Genomic DNA, 20,094 nt, shown 5'->3' with positions numbered 1-20,094 from the left:
GGACACAAATCAGATGTCAAGAATTATGACATTCAAAAACCAGTCGGAGAACACTTCAATCTCCCTGGACACTCAATTACAGACCTAAAAGTCACAATTTTTCCACAAAAAACTTCAAAACCAGAATCCAATGAGAAACTGCAGAACTGGAATTCATTTGCAAACTGGACACCATTAAATTAGGCTTGAATAAAGACTGAGAGTGGATGAGTCATTAGGCAAAGGAAAAACTATTTCCCCATGCTAATTTTTCCCCTACTTTTACTCACACCTTCTTGTCAACTGTTGGAAAGGGACCATCCAGATTAGCACTACAAAAGCTTTTTTTCTCCTGCTGATAATAGCCCACCTTAATCAATTAGTCTCGTTAGAGTTGATATGGCAACACCCATTTTTTTCATGTTCTCTGTATATCTATCTATCTAACTTCCTACTGTATTTTCCACTGCATGCATCCGATGAAGTGGGTTTTAGCCCACGAAAGCTTATGCCCAAATAAATTTGTTACTCTCTAAGGTGCCACAAGTACTCCTCGTTCTTTTTGCTGATGCAGACTAACACGGCTACCACTCTGAAACCAGTACATTTCTTATTCACAACTCCCCTGCTGGTGAATGGCCGGCTAAGCAATCAATGGACACTTAGCACCTGGCTCTGAGGAGCTAGTCTTTCAGATTTACAGAGCACCTGGCTCCGAGGGCGTTTTTCAGCGTTACGGCATGTTTCAGGAACAAACATGTAGCAAAATCTCACAACTCCATACCCAATGTTAATACATACATTTTAACAGAACAATAATGTTCAGCAGACAATGACTTTTCATATGATACCTCACAAGGCAGACTTTGTAGAAGTTTTATCTTCATTTTATAAAAGTGGTGACCATAATAGCGTAGAGCAGTGGTTCTCAAATTTATTTAATCGGGCCCCCTTCTTTGTGTCTGTCGCAATTTAAACCCCCAACCCCACAAGTACATATATACCTTCTCCTATATTTTCCACTCCATGCATCTGATGAAGTGAGTTCTAGCGCACGAAAGCTTATGCCCAAATCAATTTGTTAGACTCCAAGGTGCCACAAGGACTCCTCGTTGTTTGAGCTTTTCACTGACACCCTTGAAGGCATGTTGGTGCAAATATTATTACACTAGTGTGCAGGGCATGAATTCAGGGGTGCTTGTTATACCAATAAAATAAAAACAAGCAGGATCTTATTAAAGGGGAAAAGGCAAAATACCACATTTCTTGTGAATACAGAAAGAATCATAGTAAGCAGTTATTAATAGCTATAACATTCCATTCAATCTCATATTTATTAACACATTCATTCATACAAACACACACACACAGGTTCTGCAAGGTTGTTATCATAGTTACCATAGTTACTGTTAGGTAACTGTTGGGTCGATTCCAGTCTGCCCTCCGGGGGTCCTCTGGTGATTTCCACTTGACGCCTTCTTCAGCCGATGGACACTGGATTCTTCGGCTGGCACCTCCCTGATCATTCAGTTATTATCCACACCAAGCATCCATCCACATACATCCTCTATCTCTATTTTAATCACAATTGTTAATACAACAAAAGGGCGCAGAGTCTCTGGGTGCTGTTTCCGTTGTTACAGAGTATTGCTTTGAGTCTCTCTCTGTGTGAATTGCTTGGAGAACAGACTCTGTCTTAGAATGTACTAACGCAATTAGCAGCTTGCAAGTTTCACACATAGAGGGAGAGAAACAGTACCAAAAACCAAGAGACCTCTTAATTAGTAATACCCTGGATTTTAAACTATGCAGAATCAAACTCATTTGTGATTTTAATACAGAACTTCTTTAATATGATCCAACATGCTGCGGGTGTGATTAGAGAGTTATAGACCTTTTCACTTTCAGGGTGATGAGAGGAGAAAATACCGATGAGCTCAAGTGAGAATCAACCAAGAGCAAACATGCTACAGCTTGTTACCAGCACACAAGCTGCACCTGGTCATCACCCAGGGCGTGACCATAATTCTGCTTCTCCCTGGGGAGGGGAGTTAGGAACTTAGATGTTCAGCAGGACACAACAACAATGGGGAATAGGCCGGCATGTCCCTCTGATGAGAGCTGGGGTTTTACTCTGACATGTCACTGGCTAGCCTGTGCTCTGTCTCTTGTGCTGGCTGTAGCCACATAAATCAGGAATTCCTCAGCTGCGTGCCATAGAGTGCTGACTCTTTAGCCTGGTTCCCGTGTGTACTGAAATGTATTCAAAGCTGGGTAAAGACATAGGAAATATTTTGCATTTCTCCTGCTCATCAGCAATAACTGTGGTGGTCATGGAGGTGTAAAGGGCGAAACCTGCTCCAAGAGACGGTCTCTGAGGATTTGTCTGCACTAGGATGTAGGTTCTCTTTCTCTTATTGTAAACTCATACTGTAGATCAGGGACAATTTTTTTTTTTTTGTCAGGGTCCTAATTTCTTGGTCAAGGTATATTCAAGATCCAGATTCCAGAGAAAACAATACAACAATAATAACAAAAATGATAATAAAAGATTTTGCAGTCTGTTCAAAAGAGTCTGGAGATCCAGATTTGTCCCCTGGCCCGCCTATTGACCAACCCTGGTGTAGACAATGCAAGTGGTAGTTTCACCTCAGTGTAATTGGTAGAGAGGAACACTGTGGGGTGGGGTGCATCTCGATCAGCTACAACAAGGTGAAGCTGTGACTTACCTTGTCTCCAGCAGGCTTGTACAAGATCTGTTTCTCATGTTTGGGGACCCTTAGTTAGAAAAAACCTCTTTTCTCTCAGCATGCACATGGCCTCAAAGGTGGGATCTAAAGGGAAAAAGCTGGAGACACAGGGCTGTGTGACTTTATTTTGGGGGTGATCCCAGTTCAAAGGGCAAGGACGCAGCATCTGGCTGCCAAGGAGCACAAACCTGGGGAAGCTAAATCACAGAGAATAGCCATTTCCAGCTACAACAATGGAGCTAATCACTTAATCACACTGTGATTCCAGGGCAGAAACAATGGCCAGAATCTCACTGGATGTCACTTAGCAAAGCTGTGTTGACTTTGCTGGATCTAGGCTGATTTACACCAGCTGGGAACATGGCCCCATGCTTATGTATTTCTCTTACATGTCGGAAGTTGAAAACCTGCTTTAAGCGCCTGGCTTTAATCAAGCAGACACTCCCGATACGTACAGAATCATGTCTCTGTCTGTTTTGTGTATTTAGACAAGAAGCTCTGTCCCTTAGGCGCTGTCTCTCATGCTCTGTATATAGAGTACCATGCTGAGCACAATAGAGCTTCGGTCTTGGGTGCAGCTTCTAGCTGCTACCGTATTAAAAATAATCCTGGTATCCATAGAAACACTTACTTTGCAAAAAGAAAAGGAGGACTTGTGGCACCTTAGAGACGAACCAATTTATTTAAGCATAAGCTTTCGTGAGCTACAGCTCACTTCATCGGATGCTGTAGCTCACGAAAGCTTATGCTCAAATAAATTGGTTAGTCTCTAAGGTGCCCCAAGTACTCCTTTTCTTTTTGCCAATACAGACTAACGCGGCTGCTACTCTGAAACGTACTTTGCAGTCAGAGAAGAAGGAAACTGGGGAAAGTTGTGGTGTGAGGAACAGGCCGAATATCAGTAGAGAGAAACCCCCAAGCCGAGCAAGCTAAATTCCCAATCCTGCAAAATCTTACACGTTTCATTGTACTACTGCACTGCTAATAGCCCCATTGGTTTCAAGAAGAAAAGGAGTACTTGGGGCACCTTAGAGACGAACCAATTTATTTCCATGTGTCTGAGATAGAACGAGGCAGATGGTAGGGCTGCTCCGGGCACTGCTTCTGCTCCGGACCAGGAGCAAGGCAGAGTGAAGATTCCATCATCTTCCTCTGCATCCCCCACTCCTGAGTCAGGGCTTCCTGCCGGAGATCGGCAGGATCGGAGGCATTAGAAGGGCCACAAAAGGTATGGGGCATGCCTCGACTTTTTGAGGGGGAGAAAAGTTTCCTCATCCATGAGTGAGTCTTCAATGTTCCTCCTGTGGTTGTCCCTCTCACAACCGGTGGCCAGGGACAATTTAGGGGAAACTAGTGACTTTCACAAAATGTCCTGCATGGAGCTGCACAAACTTTAGCAGCTATGGGAACAGGTTACTGCCATGGCCTGGGCGGTCAAGAGACAGGAAGTGGCACCTGCAGGCCCTGCTCCATAATTGCGTAAAGGTCCGAGATCTTAGCATTATTATGAGAACTCCTGCAGCAGGAGCCAAAATACACTTCCTTTTCATAAATATGCACGGGTGGGCAGTGCTGTGTTAGTCACACTGCACTGGGAGTAGGCAGGAGGAGATCAAAAAACAGGTGGACTTAAAAAGAAATTGTGATTTCATCTTTTGTAAGAATGGCGTGATTTTTCAGACAATATCACGATTTTGGGGGGTCTGACTCATGATTTTTGAAGTGTTGGGGTGACAATACCACTCTCTATGTGTGAGTATTGTTCCTGCTAACACACTTAAAGGCCCATGGTCTGGTTTTCCTCTCACAACAACTTCACACTGGTGTAGACAGTTCAAAGGGCACCCTCAGTGTATGTTCCTGCTAACACACCTAAAGGCGTTTGACGCGAACTGGCACCCTCAGTGTATGTGCTGAGACATACAGACCTTTGCCATTCTTCAAATAAAACAAAGTTCACATCACAAAGGGTAGAATACGGTTAAAATAAAATACAAAAGGACTATTCTGGCATTCATTAAGTCCTCAATAAATCTGAGCTACATCTAAACTAAGCTAATATCAAAGTCTGTGACTAAACAGCCTTCTGGAATAGAGAAAAACCCACACTCCAGGGCGGGCTATAAAACACTTTTACATTCATAAAGTGAAATCTCAGAGAATCTGAAGGCTCAAAATCAGGAAAATAAATGTAGCCATTTTCTTCTGAAGTGGCTAAACTGGCTTCACCTCTTACCTAATAATTCGGTTTTATGAGTTACAAAAGTTTTAGCAAAAAGAAAAGGAGGACTTGTGGCACTTTAGAGACTAACAAATTTATTAGAGCATGAGCTTTCGTGAGCTACAGTGCCACAAGTCCTCCTTTTCTTTTTGCGGATACAGACTAACACGGCTGCTACTCTGAAAAGTTTTAGCATCATCATAAGAAATAAAAACAAAAACAAAAAAACACTTCCCATCTACAAATGATCTAGACGAGCACAGAAAAGTCTGGAAGCAATTTCAGCAATACATAGAAACCGATCAGAAAGGTAAACTGTGCTTTGAGGTTCTTTGGGATTCCTCCCTTCCCCTCCCTTGCAGGTCTGTGACACTTTCTTCTCCAGCCCTCCAAAGTCTCATGGAGGATCACAGAAATCAAAGCTGATTCTTAAGCATCTAGAGCCAGGAACACGGTGGTAAGTGACACCTTAGGAGGCAGAGGGGTAGAACAGGGACAGGATAAGACTCTCCATCGCTTGGACAGAGGCTGCTGTGTGGAGGGTGATGGTGATACAGGAAGGAGGGGATACCTCGGACTCACCCTATTGCCCTGAAATAGCACAGAAGCGAAAACACCACATTTAACTATCCCTGCCCCCACTTTTTTAGCATCTGTTTAGTTCTGCTCCCTAAGGGAGAAAAATATACAAACACTCAATGCTTTTCAGCACGGCCTGGAGTAATGTGAGACTGGCTGGGAATGAGACAATCCGGCCCCAAAGGGGGAACTCAGGGACTAACAATCACTCTGCTCATGGCGAGGGTCAGAATAGATAATATACTTCAGGGTCAGTGTGGCTAGAAAGAGTGTTGGAGAGTCAGGGGAGACGTGCTAGGTAATCCCAACAATTTTCCTACCATAGACAGACGTTCAGAGGCTGATGCTGTGGAGGCAGAGGTGGGATCTCCAGGCCTCCCACAAAGGGTCCTGTGGGAATCAGCCCCTCCCAGTGGTGCTGTCTGAATGCAGAGGGGGCAGGGAGAAGGGACAAAAGGGAAGAGTGATGAGAGGCAGCACCTCTCTACCCCTGTGCTCTCCCTCGCCTCTTATCCCATGATCCCCAAAACACTCGATAATCCAGCACCCAGCTCCCCCTGCTTCCCAGCTCCACCACCCCAACCATTCAATCCTCAGTGTCCTCCCCAGAACCCGTCAACCAGAGGATCACTGACTAGCTGATGATCTTATAAGGTCTTTCTCCTGTGTGGATCCTCTGATGTATTATAAGGGTAGAGTTCCACATGAAACATTTCCCACACTTGAGGCATTTCTGAAGTTTGTCACCGGTGTGAATTCTGTGATGTGCAACAAGATGAGAACTCCCAATGAAACTTTTCCCACACTCGAGGCATTTATAGGGTCTTTCTCCCATATGGCTTCTCTGATGTTGAGTGAGTTGTGAGCTGCAGCTAAAGCTTTTCCCACAGTCCAATCACTTATGGGGTCTCTCTCCTATGTGGAGTCTCCGATGCCTAGTAAGGTTTGAGCTCTGTATGAAATTTTTCCCGCAGTCCAAGCACTTATGGGGTCTCTCTCCTGTGTGGATTCTCTGATGTGTGATAAGACTGGACTTCCAACTGAAACTTTTCCCACACTCCAAGCATGTATAGCATCCCTCTCCTGTGTGGACTGTCTGATGTGTAACAAGTGTTGATCTCTGCGTGAAACTTTTCCCACAGTCCAAGCACTTATGGGGTCTCTCTCCTGTGTGGATTCTCTGATGTGTGATAAGATTGGACTTCCAACCAAAAGAGTTCCCACATTCGAGACATTTATAGGGTCTCTCTCCTCTGTGGATTCTCCGATGTTTAGTAAGGTTTGTGCTGTTACTGAAGCTTTTCCCACAAACCAAGCATTTATATGCTCTCTCTCTTGTGTGGACTCTCTGATGTCTAATAAGGTGTGATTTCTTCATGAAACTTTTCCCACAGTCCGAGCACTTATGGGGTCTCTCTCCGGTGTGGATTCTCTGATGTGTAACTAGGCCTGATTTCCATGTGAAACTTTTCCCACAGTCCAAGCACTTATGGGGTCTCTCTCCTGTGTGGATTCTCTGATGTCTAGTAAGATGTGATCGCCACATGAAACTTTTCCCACAGTCCGAGCACTTATGGGGTCCCTCTCCGGTGTGGATTGCCTGATGTGTAACAAGGGCTGATCTCAATGTGAAACTTTTCCCACAGTCCAAGCACTTATGGGGTCTCTCTCCAGTGTGGATTCTCTGATGTTTTATAAGTCCTGACTTCCAACTGAAACTTTTCCCACACTCCAAGCATTTATAGCGTCCCTTTCCTGGGTGGACTGTCTGATGTGTAACTAGGCTTGATTTCCATGTGAAACTTTTCCCACAGTCCAAGCACTTATGGGGTCTCTCTCCTGCGTGGACTGCCTGATGTCTAACAAGGCCTGATCTCCATGTGAAACTTTTCCCACAGTCCAAGCACTTGTGGGGTCTCTCTCCTGTGTGGATTGCCTGATGTCTAATTAGTTCTGACTTCCCACTGAAACATTTCCCACACTCGAGGCATGGATAGGGATTCTCTCCCGTGTGGCTTCTCCCATGGTTATTAAGAAGTGAGCAGGTATTGAAGTTTTCCATACAGTCCAAGCATTGAAGAGGTTTCTCTCCAATATGGATTATCTGATGTTTCACAAGGTGTGATCTCAGAATGAATCTTTTCCCACATTCAAGACACTGGTAGGGTTTTTCTTCCTTGGGATTTGTGTGGTGAGCTGTGGAATCCTTGTCTCCTTCCTCAGTTTTAATAGATTCATCCACTTTCTTCCTTGGGTGGTTTCCCAACAGCCTCTCTGACCTGTGCCAATTTCCCCAGGCTTCTCCCTCCTCCAAGCACTGGGAAAAATTCCCTTCAGCTCTTCCCACAAAGGTCCCCTCTGGTTCCACTTCCCCGGGAACTTCCTCATGGTGATTCCCTTCCTCGTTCTCACTCTCTTGCTCATCACCTGCTGGGAGAGAGACAATCAAGACAGGTTTCAGAGTAACAGCCCTGTTAGTCTGTATTCGTAAAAAGAAAAGGAGTACTTGTGGCACCTTAGAGACTAACCAATTTATTTGAGCATGAGCTTTCATGAGCTACAGCTCACTTTATCGGATGCATAGCATATCGTGGAAACTGCAGAAGACATTATATACACAGAGACCATGAAACAAAACTTCCTCCCACCCCACTCTCCTGCTGGTAATAGCTTATCTAAAGTGATCATCAAGTTGGGCCATTTCCAGCACAAATCCAGGTTTTCTCACCCTCCGCTCCCCCCCACACACAAACTCACTCTCCTGCTGGTAATAGCCCATCCCTCTTTGAAACCTCTCTTTACAATGCGCATGATAATCAAGGTGGGCCATTTCCAGCACAAATCCAGGTTTTCTCACCCCCCCACCCCCCTCCAAAAACTACACACACAAACTCACTCTCCTGCTGGTAATAGCTTATCCAAAGTGATCACCCTCCCTACAATGTGCATGAAAATCAAGGTGGGCCATTTCCAGCACAAATCCAGGTTCTCTCACCCCCCCCCCCCCAAAAACACACACACAAACTCACTCTCCTGCTGGCAATAGCTCATCCACACTGACCACTCTCCTTACAATGTGCACAGCAATCAAGGTGGGCCATTTCCAGCATAAATCCAAGTTTAACCAGAACGTCTTGGGGCGGGGGGGGGGGGGGGTTTGTAGGAAAAAAACAAGGGGAAATAGGCTACCTTGCATAATGACTTAGCCACTCCCAGTCTCTATTCAAGCCCAAATTAATAGTATCCAATTTGCAAATGAATTCCAATTCAGCAGTTTCTCGCTGGAGTCTGGATTTGAAGTTTTTTTGCTTTAAGATAGCGACCCTCATGTCTGTAATTGCGTGACCAGAGAGATTGAAGTGTTCTCCGACTGGTTTATGAATGTTATAATTCTTAACATCTGATTTGTGTCCATTTATTCTTTTACGTAGAGACTGTCCAGTTTGACCAATGTACATGGCAGAGGGGCATTGCTGGCACATGATGGCATATATCACATTGGTGGATGTGCAGGTGAACGAGCCTCTGATAGTGTGGCTGATGTTGTTAGGCCCTGTGATGGTGTCCCCTGAATAGATATGTGGGCACAGTTGGCAACGGGCTTTGTTGCAAGGATAGGTTCTTGGGTTAGTGGTTCTGTTGTGTGGTATGTGGTTGTTGGTGAGTATTCGCTTCAGGTTGGGGGGCTGTCTGTAGGCAAGGACTGGCCTTTCTCCCAAGATTTGTGAGAGTGTTGGGTCATCCTTCAGGATAGGTTGTAGATCCTTAATAGTGCGTTGGAGGGGTTTTAGTTGGGGGCTGAAGGTGACGGCTAGTGGTGTTCTGTTATTTTCTTTGTTGGGCCTGTCCTGTAGTAGGTGACTTCTGGGAACTCTTCTGGCTCTATCAATCTGTTTCTTCACTTCCGCAGGTGGGTATTGTAGTTGTAAGAATGCTTGATAGAGATCTTGTAGGTGTTTGTCTCTGTCTGAGGGGTTGGAGCAAATGCGGTTGTATCGCAGAGCTTGGCTGTAGACGATGGATCGTGTGGTGTGGTCAGGGTGAAAGCTGGAGGCATGTAGGTAGGAATAGCGGTCAGTAGGTTTCCGGTATAGGGTGGTGTTGATCTGACCATCGTTTATTAGCACTGTAGTGTCCAGGAAGTGGATCTCTTGTGTGGACTGGACCAGGCTGAGGTTGATGGTGGGATGGAAATTGTTGAAATCATGGTGGAATTCCTCAAGGGCTTCTTTTCCATGCGTCCAGATGATGAAGATGTCATCAATATAGCGCAAGTAGAGTAGGGGCGTTAGGGGACGAGAGCTGAGGAAGCGTTGTTCTAAATCAGCTATAAAAATGTTGGCATACTGTGGGGCCATGCGGGTACCCATAGCAGTGCCGCTGATCTGAAGGTATACATTGTCCCCAAATGTAAAATAGTTATGGGTAAGGACAAAGTCACAAAGTTCAGCCACCAGGTTAGCCGTGACATTATCGGGGATAGTGTTCTTGACGGCTTGTAGTCCATCTTTGTGTGGAATGTTGGTGCAGAGGGCTTCTACATCCATAGTGGCCAGGATGGTGTTATCAGGAAGATCACCGATGGACTGTAGTTTCCTCAGGAAGTCAGTGGTGTCTCGAAGGTAGCTGGGAGTGCTGGTAGCGTAGGGCCTGAGGAGGGAGTCTACATAGCCAGACAATCCTGCTCTCAGGGTGCCAATGCCTGAGATGATGGGGCGCCCAGGATTTCCAGGTTTATGGATCTTGGGTAGTAGATAGAATATCCCAGGTCGGGGTTCCAGGGGTGTGTCTGTGCGGATTTGATCTTGTGCTTTTCCAGGAAGTTTCTTGAGCAAATGCTGTAGATGCTTTTGGTAACTCTCAGTGGGATCAGAGGGTAATGGCTTGTAGAAAGTGGTGTTGGAGAGCTGCCGAGCAGCCTCTTGTTCATATTCCGACCTATTCATGATGACAACAGCACCTCCTTTGTCAGCCTTTTTGATTATGATGTCAGAGTTGTTTCTGAGGCTGTGGATGGCATTGTGTTCTGCACTGCTGAGGTTATGGGGCAAGTGATGCTGCTTTTCCACAATTTCAGCCCGTGCACGTCGGCGGAAGCACTCTATGTAGAAGTCCAGTCTGCGGTTTCGACCTTCAGGAGGAGTCCACCTAGAATCCTTCTTTTTGTAATGTTGGTAGGGAGGCCTCTGTGGATTAGTATGTTGTTCAGAGGTATTTTGGAAATATTCCTTGAGTCGGAGACGTCGAAAATAGGATTCTAGGTCACCACAGAACTGTATCATGTTCGTGGGGGTGGAGGGGCAGAAGGAGAGGCCCCGAGATAGGACAGCTGCTTCTGCTGGGCTGAGAGTATAGTTGGATAGGTTAACAATATTGCTGGGTGGGTTGAGGGAACCATTGCTGTGGCCCCTTGTAGCCTGTAGTAGTTTAGAAAGTTTAGTGTCCTTTTTCTTTTGTAGAGAAGTAAAGTGTGCGTTATAAATGGCTTGTCTAGTTTTAGTAAAATCCAGCCACGAGGAAGTTTGTGTGGAAGGTTGGTTTTTTATGAGAGTATCCATTTTTGAGAGCTCATTCTTAATCTTTCCCTGTTTGCTGTAGAGGATGTTGATCAGGAATTCAGAAACTGCTGAATTGGAATTCATTTGCAAATTGGATACTATTAATTTGGGCTTGAATAGAGACTGGGAGTGGCTAAGTCATTATGCAAGGTAGCCTATTTCCCCTTGTTTTTTTCCTACAAACCCCCCCCCCCCCCCCCCCGCCCCAAGACGTTCTGGTTAAACTTGGATTTATGCTGGAAATGGCCCACCTTGATTGCTGTGCACATTGTAAGGAGAGTGGTCAGTGTGGATGAGCTATTGCCAGCAGGAGAGTGAGTTTGTGTGTGTGTTTTGGGGGGCGGGCCGGGGGTGAGAAAACCTGGATTTGTGCTGGAAATGGCCCACCTTGATTATCAAGCGCATTGTAAAGAGAGGTTTCAAAGAGGGATGGGCTATTACCAGCAGGAGAGTGAGTTTGTGTGGGGGGGGGGGGGCGGAGGGTGAGAAAACCTGGATTTGTGCTGGAAATGGCCCAACTTGATGATCACTTTAGATAAGCTATTACCAGCAGGAGAGTGGGGTGGGAGGAAGTTTTGTTTCATGGTCTCTGTGTATATAATGTCTTCTGCAGTTTCCACGATATGCTATGCATCCGATGAAGTGAGCTGTAGCTCACGAAAGCTCATGCTCAAATAAATTGGTTAGTCTCTAAGGTGCCACAAGTACTCCTTTTCTTTTTACAATCAAGACAGGAGTCATTGTGCTGGGGAGAAAGAGGAATCTGCTAACACTCTGAAGGTTGAGTAATTGGATTCTGCCTCTACTTCCCCCCCAAACACTCGCGTAGAAGGAAAGTTGGGAAGGAAACTCCTGCAGCTAATAGGCTGGGTGGAAAGACATGAGCAGTATCTGCTGACTACAGCCCTACTCCGGCTGAGATGAGGAGCAACTGAGGGCTCTTACTCACACCACTTTTCTGGGATTCTCAACTTTTTCCTTAATTCACCCGATGGTTTCTGTCAGTCCTCACCTGTGCGAGTGCCTCTTGGGATCTCTTTTTCCACCGAGGCCTGGAGATCCGGGACCCACGGCCCTTCCCCTCGTTCCAGCCGGGCGATGAGGTCAGGTTTGGGAAAGGGAAATCCTGCGCAGAGGGTGAAATCAGACCAGATCAGGTTGCATGGAGGATTGGGAGTGTGTCTGTCACAAAGGACAATCCGTGAGTGGAACCTGTCCCCGTGCTGTGTTGGGAGAATAAGGAATCCAAAGGGACAGGAACATGGTCACTGAGCCCCCTTGGGAGACGCAGATGTCTGGGGAGGTGGAGAGAATTTTTACACCCTCGCTAGGAGTTTGCAGGATTTGTGCACTCTGGGGCCCTTGCTGACGCACACACAGCTCTGAAGTTACCCCTGCAGAGCCCAGAGCCCTCCCCAGGGCTGGAGCTAGTCCCAAGGAGGGAGGTGAACAGGGATTCTGTGTGCAAATGAGAAACAATACACACAGGACAATACATGGCTTCTTGGCCTTGAAAGCTGGAATGGTGGGGAGGGTTTAGCATCTCCGTTTTGACACCCTGGTCCCATCGGAGGGGGTCTGGAGATGCAGGTCTCTCTCACACGGCAGCTCTGGACTATGGAACCCATTCCCCTGCAATCTAACTGACCAGGGAAGAACCTGACCAGAGTCAGAAATGCAGGCCCGAAACTTTCTAATAACCGAGGGGACAGGGATCCCTTACCCAGCGAGGTCACCGTCTCGTAGTTCTCCTGCATGACGTCCCTGTAGAGGGCTCTCTGAGCGGGGTCCAGCAGAGCCCCCTGCCCCTGGGTGAAATACACAGCCACCTCCTCGAAGGTCACCGGCATCTGGAACAACAAGAGTCCCCCACTCAGCACCTGCTGCCCCAGCCACAATCCCACTGGTCACACGGGAAAGGAAGAAGAAAAAATGAACATCTCGGAAGCTCTGGGGGGCCTAGAAAATCAGAATCCCACCCCCACCCTGCTCGGAGCAGCCAGGACACTTCAGGGGGTGGGAGAAGGTGAGAGCTCCTTGTCCCCCCAGCACACGGAGCAGGGCATTTCTCATTTCCCACCCGCCTGCCAGCCACAGGCTGATACGGGAAGCAGAGCTCCGAGCCGGGCACAGAGACAGGAATCCCGACAGCTTCCCTTCGTATTTCACAGCAGCCTCTGGCCAGTGGGGTCAGGCTCCAGCACTGGGAGTCTGGAAAATGTTCTCAGCCCGGCTGAGGGGGGTGTTACCCAGTGGTCAGGTGGAGTCAGTTCGCACTGGTTCACGTGAACCGGTTGTTAAATTTTGAAGCCGGTTTAGAACCGGTTGTTAAAGGGGTCTGGCCTGCCTGCTCTCTCGGCTGGGGAGGCTCCCGTGAGAATCCCTTTGTAATTTTTACTCACCTGGCGGCGCTCTGGGTCTTCGGTGGCACATTGGCAGCGGGTCCTTCACTCGCTCCAGGTCTTCGGCAGCACGTCCTTCAGGACCTGCCGCCGAAGACCAAGAGCGAGTGAAGGAACCACTTCTTCAGCTTTTGGCAGCTCATCACTGGTGTTACCTGTTTCAGAAATGGGGAAATGTTTCCCCCCAGTCAATGGGCCAGCTCCGAAAATCAACAGGTTTATCACACCCTGTCTCCTCCCTCCCTCTCCCTCCACCCGCCCAGCAGCTCCCTGAAAAGCCCCTACCTCAGCTGGCTCCATCACAGCCACTTCCCTGCCCTGTCTCCTGGGTCGATCTGGAGCAAAATGTGGACGTGATTCCTCAGCCTGTCAGGGCGAGAGAAGCAATGGGAGGGGAGGGGGGTTTCAGAAGGAGCTTAAGTCCATGTGACACCCCGACTCCCCCCAGGCTCTCTCCCTGCACACAGACGCTCTGGACTCTGCCATGCTGGAAAGAAACCAAGTTTATTACAACACAGGCCAGGCCCGGCCCGTCCCAGCAGGACTAAACCCACCGGGGCAGTTTTAAACTCTCCCCGTAAGAGCATCTCGGCGCCAAACTCAAGAAAAAGAGCAGAATCAAAGGAGCCACTTCAAGGGATTGCCCTGCAACGTAGTGTGGTTGTCACCAACCAGTGGATCCTGGAGCCTCTGACAGTCGATCTCGATCACAGGCCGCTAAATGTCCAGCGATGCAACGGGGCTCAGACAGGCTCCCTGCCTGCCCTCGCCCCATGCCACTCCCGGAAGCAGCTGGCACGGCCCTGCGGCAGCGCAGCCCCTGGGGGTGGGGCACAGGGGGGTCTCAGCTCGCTGCTCCTGTCTGCAGGCATTGCCCACGCAACTCCCATTGGCCAGAAACGGGGAACTGCAACTGGATGCTGTGGGGGCGGTGCCTGCAGAGAGGGACAGGGCGCGGAGCTGTGTCCGCCCCCCCCCAGGCCACAGGGACGAGCCGGCCACTTCCTGGAGTGGCGTGGGGTCAGGGTAGGCAGGGAGCCTGCCTTAGCCCTGCAGCACTACTGCCTGAGGTAAGTGCCACCCGCCCCCCCGGAGCCTGCAACCTGTGTCCCCTCCCAAACCCCAACCCCAGCACAGAGTGCCCTCCCAGAGCCAGCACCCCAAACCCCCTCCTGTACCCTGAGCCCCCTCCCCCAGCCCTGAGCCCCCTCATGCACCCAAAGGCCCTCCGAGAGCCTGCACCCTGCATCCCCTCCTGTACCCCAACACTCTGCCCCAGCCCAGAGCCCCCTCCTGCACCCAAACTCCAGTCCAGAGCTTGCACCCCTCACACCCTTCTGCACCCCAACCTCCTGCCCCAGGCTCAGCCAAGAGCCCCCTCCATACCCCAAGCCCCTCAGGCATAGGCGCCGACTCCGTGGGTGCTCTGGGGCTGGAGCACCCACGGGGAAAATTGGTGCATGCAGAGCACCCACCAGGAGCTCCCCACCCGAGCTCACCTCCCCCCCCCCCCCCCCCCGGCAATGAGCAAGCGGATGGGTCCTGCTTCTCCCAGGGTGGGGATTTGGGGCAGGGATCCAATAGGGGCCGGGAGGGGGTGGATTTGGGGCATGTACTTTGGGGAAGGAGTTGGAAGGGGGGCGGGGAATGGGGATGGGGAAGGGATGGAGTTGAGGAGGGGCAGGGAGCAGGCAGGCACGAGCACCCACCGGCGCTGGGGGAAGTCGCCCTCAGCCCCAGCCCAGAGCCTGCACCCCCTCCAGCACCCCAACCCTCTACCCCAGCCCAGTGAAAGTGAGTGAGGGTGCATGAGAGCATGTGATGGAGGGAGGGGGGATGGAGTGGGGCCAGGCAGATCCAAATTCAAAAGTTGATCTTTTGCGTAAAAAGGTTGGAAACCACTAGTGTAGTGTAACCCCCTCTAGCCGCCCCCCCTCCCCCTCCGCCCCAGTAGTGGGGTGTTCAGCAGAGTCAGCAACTGGCTTTTCCTCTCTCAGCTCCTCCCCTTGTTCCCAGGAGAGTCAGTCTGCCCAGGAGGGTGCAGGGAATGGATCTGGGCAGGTCTGGGAGCTGGGAACCTGCCTCCCCCATTCTTGCTCCTGCTGCCCCTGCCAGTCCCTCCACTCTCCCTTGGCTCTGATTAGGCAGATCAGTCCCTCCCACTGCTAACAGGGTTTGAACCTGGCTGTGTCCATGAGGGCAGCAGCTCTGGGACTCACACAGGGAGCCCCTCCCCATGCAGGCCAAATTCACTGGCTGGTCCCTGCAGCTGGATCCAGGCCAATTTGCAGAACAAAGAACAGAAATTGCATCCTCAGAGTCCATAAAGTAGATGATTGTCATGATTTGTATTATTCACTGGGCACCATCTGTGCGCTCAGCACAGTTCAGAATCTGCCAGTAAATACCATCCCTGAGCCAGTGTGTATAAAATGTGTAGCCCTGGATAAGATGACTCTGCTATTTAAGTAGAAAGTGCATAGTTATTCAGCACATGTTAAGATCGATGAGTGGAGGGGATGTTTTACTGGATTAAGGACTAGATTTGACCCTCCAACTTCCTTTCAAGAGGAAGAGCTGCCCAGAGCTCCTGGGCCTGTTTATTTTCCTTTCCTGCCTGCCATGGCCTTGATACACCTCAGAAGTCTCATTTTTTCCCCCTCAGCTTTAAAATCTGGAATTTTCCTGGTGTTTGGTTTTAAATAGTCTCCTGTGAGAACTGCAACTCAGTCACTGTACTGTCGTGTTGAAAAGCCTTCTGGAAAGTAACTAGCCTTTAACCAAAAGTGAAAGCAGCATTGCCAACTCTCATGATTTTCTCATGAGCCTCAGGAGAATGATTCTTTTCCTTAAAGCCCCAGCTCCTGGAGTCAGGTGGAGGTGTGATGATTTCAGCCTTCCTTCTTAAAGAAAAATGAAGTTTCTCGCCCTTGTGGCTGTGGAGAAAGCTTCACAAGGAGACCCCAGTACACCCTAAAGGCTCAAACAGCTGAAGGCAAATAAGCACCAAATCTATTATTTGTACACAGTCTCATGATTTTAAAGCCAATCTCACAATTCTGAACATTTGGAGTTGGCAATACTGGGAAAGGGACTTTAAAGTCTCAGTTTCACTCCTGTTTCGAGTCAGCTTCAACTTACTATTTGTAGTGGGGTAACACCCCTAGAGCACGTGCCGTATAAACTCACGGGGTCTTGCCCTAGGAGGATGGTTCCGAATGTTAAATGATCTATTCCAAACTTGGTGAACGGCAAAAAAAGTGATAGGAACAAATCCAGATTTTTCTACAATTCTTTCAATTGTTGAATTCAAGAGTTACTAAAAATTCCAAGACCTAACCGGTGTCCCTCACGTGACTTGACACAAACTTTGAGAACATGTTTCTATTAGAGCTGAGTGGGTCTAATATTTATCTAATGCTCTTTTTTTAATGTCAGAATGAGATCTGGTGAGCCTGTCAGCAAAAAAACCCCAAGAGTTTTCAGGTGCCTAAGTAGCCCCTGGAATCACAGTTAAAATTGCCCCCCCCCCCCAATGAGGGTTAGTCCACTGCCCACTCACTCCCCAAAGCTTGTTTGACCAGATCCAAGAAAAGAAATCTGGCTGGCTGCTGGGAGGGGCAGCCCCTCACCCTCTCCTACCCCATGGGGCGGGGGAGCTGCCTTGTGTCCCCCCCCCCCCCCGCCGCCTGCTCCCTGCCCCAGGCTCTCCCCTCCCCCAGCCAGTCTGCGCTTGCTCTCACAGTTTCCCTCCAGCCACCCCACATCCCCCCTCCCCCTGCATCGCCCCATCATCCCTGCCCCTCCCCCATCCCTTCCTGCCCCCCTGCATCCCCATCACCCGCCTCCCCCGCCCCCTTCTCCCGTCCTGCCCACAAGTCCCCCTGCATCTCTTTATCCTCTGCCCCCTGCAGCCCGGGGGTGACCGCGGGGGGGCGGGTCTCTCTCACCTTCCCTCCGAGCGGGGCCCCCCGGGGCAGGGGCCGGGCCGGGCCGGGAAGGGGCCCTGGCCGGGCTGGGGGCTCTGCCCTGGGAGAGGCTCCCGGGGAGCAGCGGGCAGGGCCCGGCTGGAGATTCCCCTCTCCCGGCTGCAGCCCGGGCTCCGGGCTCCCAGCACCAGCCGCCGGGGCGCGGGGATCTCGCCGGGAGCCTGGGAGCCAGAGTCCCGGCAGCGGCTGCGAGTCACTTCCTGGGCCGGGCCTGAGCCCCGCGATCGCTCCCCCCGGAGCCGCCCCCCAGCCGCTCCTGGGTCCTAGCGATCAACCCAGCGTGCTGCAAAAACAAAAGGAGGACTTGTGGCACCTTACAGACTAACCAGTCTATTTGAGCATAAGCTTTTAAGCAAAAGCTTATGCTCAAATAAATTGGTTAGTCTCTAAGGTGCCACAAGTCCTCCTTTTCTTTTTGCGAATACACACTAACACGGCTGTTACTCTGAAACCCACCATGCTGCAGCGTTTCTGGTCACAGGCTACAAGCACGGCTGAAGAAAGGTGGCGTTGTGTGGACGGGCTGAGCCAGACTTGTAGGAGACACAAGGCAAAGGGAGAGAGAGGAGAGAGCAGAACTAAGGTGGGGAAGGAAAATGATGCCTGAGGGGAAGGGTGACAGCACAACCCCAAGTCACATCCCGGGAATAGTTCAGGCTTTAGCCGAAGCTTGTGGAATAGAGGATGTCGGCTGGTTCCCCCTCTCTGGTTAGCCCTGCTCAGGTCGTCTTTCAGCAGCAGGATGATGAGAGTCCAGTGGTGCCATGCTGGATGCCAGGAAACAGCAGGTGTGAGACATACCCCAGGGTACAATCTGGACTGTTGAACTGCTTAGTTCTCCATCCCAGGGCTTCTTTCACACTGCTTCCCCCTGCGAACAACAAACCCCTCCCGGCTCTTCTCCCACACAGCCACCAGCCTTCAAAGTCACTCCCAGCTACACAGGACTGAGTGCCACTAGCCAGCCACTCATGAAGTAAATTACAGAGCAACATAAACCAGTTCACTAGTCCCGGCCTTGCACCCCAGAAATGTGAGTCTTGTACTGCCCAGTCTGTGCACTGTGCTGTCCAAGCTCATTAATTCGTTTGTCCTCCCCACAAAGGATGCTGGTCAGACAACAGCCTTGTTATCTCAAGTGAAATTCCCCAAACACTTTGATGAAAACACACTGGTTTGGATAAAACAATAAAACAAGTTTACTAATGAGAGAAAGGTAGATTTTAAGTGGTCACAAGCGATAAAGGTGTAAAAGGTCCAATTTGGTTACAACAAAAATAAATGGTCAACATGCATTTTAAATCCTACATTTTATCAACCTAAGTAAGATGTGAAGCAAACAGCTTTTCCCACCCCACCCCATGTTGCAGGCAGTTCACAGTTCTTAGTACCCAGGCTGGATTTCCTTCCAGCCTTGGTCTGCCCTCCCCAGTCCAGTGCTCCTGTTGTCTTTCAAGGCATTTTGTTGCCTTCCAAAAGATGGGGGAGGAGAGGTAAAAATGGAGGCCACTCTCCCTTGTTTTTATACCACTCTCATCTTGGAGGTTAACCCCCAGCTGGCGGGCAGGCGACAATCAGTCTGTGGCACATGTGAGCTTCCAACCATTCTTCAGGTGAAAAAACTGCAGTACCCACCGACTGAAGTGAAGAAACAGATTGACGGAGCCAGAAGAGTACCCAGAAGTCTCCTACTACAGGAGAGGCCCAACAAAGAAAGTAACAGAACACCACTGGCCGTCATCTTCAGCCCCCAGCTAAAACCTCTCCAGCGCATCATCAGGGATCTACAACCTATCCTGGAGGACGACCCATCACTCTCACAGACCTTGGGAGACAGGCCAGTCCTCGCTAACAGACAGCTCCCCAACTTGAAGCAAATACTCAGCAGCAACCACACACCACACAACAAAAACACTCACCCAGGAACCTATCCTTGCAACAAAGCCCGTTGCCAACTCTGTCCACATACCTATTCAAGGGACACCATCATAGCACCTAATCACATCAGACACACCATCAGGGGCTTGTTTACCTGCACATCTACCAATGTGATATATGCCATCATGTGCCAGCAATGCCCCTCTGCCATGTACATTGGCCAAACTGGACAGTCTCTATGCAAAAGAATAAATGGACACAAATCAGATGTCAAGAATTATGACATTCAAAAACCAGTCGGAGAACACTTCAATCTCCCTGGACACTCAATTACAGACCTAAAAGTCACAATTTTTCCACAAAAAACTTCAAAACCAGAATCCAATGAGAAACTGCAGAACTGGAATTCATTTGCAAACTGGACACCATTAAATTAGGCTTGAATAAAGACTGAGAGTGGATGAGTCATTAGGCAAAGGAAAAACTATTTCCCCATGCTAATTTTTCCCCTACTTTTACTCACACCTTCTTGTCAACTGTTGGAAAGGGACCATCCAGATTAGCACTACAAAAGCTTTTTTTCTCCTGCTGATAATAGCCCACCTTAATCAATTAGTCTCGTTAGAGTTGATATGGCAACACCCATTTTTTTCATGTTCTCTGTATATCTATCTATCTAACTTCCTACTGTATTTTCCACTGCATGCATCCGATGAAGTGGGTTTTAGCCCACGAAAG

General features: G+C 49.2%; 1 pseudogene; it reads right to left on the bottom strand.

Annotated features, from left to right (window-relative positions):
* LOC141998577 (uncharacterized) overlaps positions 1–20,094 on the bottom strand; it is a 47,967-nt pseudogene that overhangs the window by 14,545 nt on the left and 13,328 nt on the right.

The sequence above is a fragment of the Natator depressus genome, chromosome 14 (assembly GCF_965152275.1).
Source record: "Natator depressus isolate rNatDep1 chromosome 14, rNatDep2.hap1, whole genome shotgun sequence".
Classification (NCBI taxonomy): domain Eukaryota; kingdom Metazoa; phylum Chordata; order Testudines; family Cheloniidae; genus Natator; species Natator depressus.
This window is presented reverse-complemented; position numbering and strand designations above follow the sequence as displayed.